This window comes from Octopus bimaculoides, chromosome 20, assembly GCF_001194135.2.
Source record: "Octopus bimaculoides isolate UCB-OBI-ISO-001 chromosome 20, ASM119413v2, whole genome shotgun sequence".
NCBI classification, from domain to species: domain Eukaryota; kingdom Metazoa; phylum Mollusca; class Cephalopoda; order Octopoda; family Octopodidae; genus Octopus; species Octopus bimaculoides.
The window spans coordinates 21,053,282-21,058,281 of record NC_069000.1 but is presented as its reverse complement, the minus strand read 5'-3'; the positions used below and the strand labels follow the sequence as shown (position 1 = coordinate 21,058,281).

At 38.0% G+C, this 5,000-nt stretch overlaps 1 long non-coding RNA gene across 1 annotated transcript in view; it reads right to left on the bottom strand.

The window, feature by feature from the left end:
* Positions 1 to 2,250: 2,250 nt before the first annotated feature.
* Positions 2,251 to 5,000, bottom strand: part of LOC128250315 (uncharacterized) — a 34,840-nt gene continuing 32,090 nt past the window's right edge. The window contains exon 3 of the long non-coding RNA XR_008266323.1: positions 2,251 to 4,298. This is a non-coding gene — a long non-coding RNA (uncharacterized LOC128250315). The remainder of the gene's footprint in view (positions 4,299 to 5,000) is intronic.

Below are 5,000 nucleotides of genomic sequence, written 5' to 3'. Positions count from 1 at the left end.
TTCATCTAAGTGACCCAATCACAGTCGATCAGGCTCCAGCTTACGTTAAGTTAGCTGACACCTGATTTGTAACAACCTTGGAACGATCTCTACCTTCTCCATAGTCTAATTGATGATCTTCTGTTTACTGGGTCCTTGTGATGCCTAGCACATTGTAACCTCAGTAGAGGGGCTGACTCGCGAACACTCAGAATCCTTTCTCAATGGGATCACACCTTGCTCGTAAGTAGTTGTTTCGTTGTAACAGCTCAGTATATATTATTTTCTTCCTACAGTTTGCCTCCTCAGTACGGTACTCCAAGAGAATGCAGTGTTCTAATAGTACCACTTGCTTGGAATCTTCCGAGATCATCGCTATGTCTGGGCTCAGCGATGTTGAGGTGGTCAGTTTCTGGAAGCGTCAGCAACTGTCTCAGTCTTCTTTCAAATTCCAGTTTCGCACTGTTACTGGCAGATCTGGGGACATGGTCCCGGCAGATGACGCCATCTTCACACCAAGTTTGACAAAAGCAATAATTGTTTTTCGTTTGGCGATGATGCTTGGGATTTTTGGATAACAACAGAAGATGTAACTACAAAGCTCTTCTTCATAGGCATAGAGAATAAGGTGATGATATTACAGAACAAAATGATACGGACAAGAAACGCGTTGTTATCCCGACTAGTTCATTTTTTGTAATGACTATCTATCTATCTATCTATCTATCTATCTATCTATCTATCTATCTATCTATCTATCTATCAGCCTGCCTGCCTGTCTGTCTGTCTATCTATCTATCTACACACGCACACGCGTGCACATACACTTATACACATGTAGTTCGACTTCATGCAGTTTACCATCATTGTGCTCTGTGTCAGTAGCAAAGATAGCGATGTCACCGGTCTTCTTGGTTTACTTCATACCATAAATGATTGTTTTGACGGCGCTGCTCTATTCAACATAATTTGCGACGTAAGTTTTCAGAAGCTTGTACAACAATTTGATGTGTGGGACAAGCGATAGCCTGTCGAAAAACACTTTCTCTCCTTAAAATTATGGGGGCAGTTGTTTTGCATTCATCTTCGTGCTTACACATGCGATAGACAGTTATCCGTTATTGTTCGTCTGAGTATGCAGAAGAAATGCTCTCAGATACCTTCCATGTATTTTTAAAATCTTACATGCAGAATGTAGCGGAATTGTTGACTTCGCATCTATCATAATTGAGTTTAGCCTGGTTTGTTTTAGAAAACTCTAGATCGGTAACTTCATCGGGTTGCTCAGTTGAAATGATTTTCTAATCATCGTCTGCTTTTATCTTTCCCGTTCACTAAATCATTTGTGAGACCGAAGAACTTCTCTCTTCCTCCACCTATCCGGGTTTTCCATTCCAAGTAAATGCTCCTACCTTGACAATAATGAAACGTTTTTACAGTATGAGAGCGGAATGGAAGATTCAAAACAAATACTAATATTTGCAAGTGACGAAGCACTTCGACAGTTAAAACAGCACAAGAACTTGGCGGCAGATGGATCATTTAAGTGCTGCTCTAGTATATTTTTTCAGTTATATATACTTCACATTCAAATTGATAATTTTAATGCCCCACGATTGTTCGCATTGCTCTCTGATGAAAGTCAAGACATGTAGTAGACTTTTTGCCAAAATAAATGAATTATTGCAGAATGAGAGACCTGATAATATAACTATGGATTTCGGAAAAGCAGCCCATAACGGATTTCTGGAATCGTTTCCTGGGTCGAATTTGGCACTAAGATGACGGTTGCCCTTCCTGCCAGTTGATGATATTGTAGATGGATATGGACAACTTGTCGATGATGATGATATTCCACAGTTAATTGTATCCTATTTTGAAAATAATTATATAGGACCACCTAGAGGAAGAAGACAGAGGAGGCACCGCCTTGAATCTCCATTTCCATTACCTATATGGAATGTTTGGGATCGATGTATGACGGGGACTGCTCATATTACAAATAGTTTAGAAGCCTACCACGGCGCACTGAAAAACACAGTGAATGTTAGTCATCTAAATATTTGAAAACTTATTGATATGATTAAATGTGTGGAAAGGTTTGCCAGTAGCAAATTGCAGAAGAACCAAGTCAGAAGAAGAAATACAGAGATATGAACCTGCGTATAAAAATTGTCATGGAAAAATATTATTCAAGCAAAAAAATTATTTTTCTAAAAGCAATTGCACGCAATCTTAAATTTTAAGAAAAGATAAATATGTAATACAGTAAACCTTAGAATAAACGTTTTTTTATTTCAGATATTCGTTCTTCCATTTTATCTATGATCTCGACAAAGACTGACAACGAATTGACCTGGGGACGAATCGACTAACGACGAATTGACTGGGGACAAACTAAACGACGACTAATGGCCGTCGACGAATTGACCGGACACCTTATCATTGACAAAGTACTGTATCATCCTTCATGTTCTGCACCCAGACATCCGACTGTTTAGAAGACGATTTTACGATTCGAAGAGTTGTTCATATCCTCCAGTGTATATTTGAAGATATTGACGTACATGTGCTGTTGGTTTAGCATTTCCTTTATTTCTATGCAAAGTACGACTATAGTCCTTCGTGGGTATTAGTGTAACCTTGTTGTCCCTATTTTACATTGCTGCCATGAAATAAACCTGCACGAATATGTGAAATTCCTTAGTGGTAACATTCTTCCTGAATTTTATACGTTATAAAGTATTAAAAAAGTTTTTTATGTTCTTGACAGCTCGTTCTGGAAGTGTATATCGTGTGGAGCACTCCGTCGGTTACGACGACGAGGGTCCCAGCTGATACGATCAACGGAACAGCTTGCTCTTGAAATTAACGTGCAAGTGACTGTGCAATCCACAGACACGTGTACCCCTAATGTAGTTCTCAGGAAGATTCAGCGTGACACAGAGTGTGACAAGGCCGGCTCTTTGAAATACAGGTACTACTCATTTTTGCCAGCTGAGTGGACTGGAGCAACGTGAAATAAAATATTTTGCCCAAGGACACAACTTTTCAAATACATTAGTCTATTTGAACCGTATGTTCAAAGCTTAACAAATTTAAAAAGTCTTTAAACGATGTTGCTGAAATGCAAATCTAGCTTACCAAAGCTTTTTTTTTTTTGGTGTAGTGGTATCACAGTTGTCTGATCTGCAGCAGACACGTGGGTTGATTCCAGTGGTTGACACGAATAAAAAATACGATGATCGACCGAAGAATTTGCCAAATAATTTTATAGCACTGTCATCTCTTGTTTCAATGCAAAGACTATCGAGGTTTCATATATTTCCAGATGTGCAAAATCATGTCATGAATACTACATACTAAAATGGTCGACAGTATAGAAAATTATATTTTCACCCCGATTTTCCTCTAACTAGTCGTCTCACAGTACTCTGAGATTGACACATATGCTCTTTTCTGGTCTGCTTCTGATGGCGATAAATTTTGTTGCGTCTACTTGAACATCTTTTGCAAATTGCTTGATATATAATTCTTTCTACTTTTTATCTTTTTTTTGTCTGATGGGATTTTACCCGATGTTTTACAATCTATTATTTACGGCTAGACTTGCATTTGAGAAACTTCGTAAAAATAACTTATTTTGTAATACGCTTGTGTTTTAGAGTCCAACGTATTTTACACAGTAATGGCACATTCGGAATAAGACATCTGTTTTCGTGTGTACAAAAGAGGAAGTCAAAATAAAGAAAATCTAATGATAGTTTTGGCTGTAAATTTACTAATTACCTATTTAGGTCAGAATTCTTAATCTCACTACGAATAGCTTTTCGAATGGCGGTGGTATTTGTCCCACTGAGCTGTGGTAGCTCCAGTCAGGAAGTTGGCATTCTAGTGGCTGTTGTTCTGTTTTACGTCGTTGACCTTGTTGGGGATGGGTGGAAGATGTGGGGTATCCATTTAGTTTGAAACTTTTTTGGAAATGCACAGCGTAAATGTGTCGGTCGGTCGGTCGCTTTGTCACATCTGTTACGAATGCGAGCAAGTTCATTTTGTATGTTGTTGTGCTTGGTATAGTGGTGGGGAGCTGATATAAAGTACACGAACATGTCTCCGCAGGCCGTTTTTGTATATAAGAATCGTGTGGTGGTTTCACCTTTTTCCGAAATGTTGAATATAACATCAACTAGTAGAAGAGTCTCTGCTTCATCGAGGTGTTTAATAGTGAATCAAAGCATTTATCAATATTGTTGAATGCATCAAAGGTAGAATTCACTTCAGTACGGGAGTATGTGAGAATGAGTACGACACTGACGTACCTAGAAAAGAAAGAATAGTAACTACAGATGTTGAACGATCAACCTTCCAAAACATACTATAACAAGTAACAACTCCTTCATCCACTTGCACAAATTTATTATGCCGCAGAATTTAGTACCGCCGTTATTACCACACCTATTCACCTCTTTCTCTTAATTCTTGCACATTCTCAACTCATCACTAGAACACACTTCATCACACTTAATAACAAAGTTCAGATAGTCCATTTTGAATTAAGAAAATGTCATGAAACCATACGGACTAACTTTACCTGTGAAGTTCGTCAATTGTCCAGTAACTTTTCCAAGAACTCCTTCACACAAGTACACTAATTTTTCAAGGCACGACTCTGGCTACTGTTGCCCATGCTACACCATACTATCTACTGCTACTGATACTACCAATCCATCTTAACCTACCTCAGCTATAAAGAACAGCATATTTTCCGAACTCTGCTTATTTTCTTTCATATATTTGAAAAGGGGAAGCTTCCCCGAAATATTATAGGATCATTACACAACCTATGTGAGGTAATACAATACCTTTCCTCTTTGTTTTCAGTTATTGACATCACCTTACATATTTTGCCTACGCTCTCATTGCTCAAAGGTTTTTAAACGCACGCTCACATAAAAATGAATCTATCTATCAAAAAACATGCACTCACACATATGTATATATATATATATATATATATATAT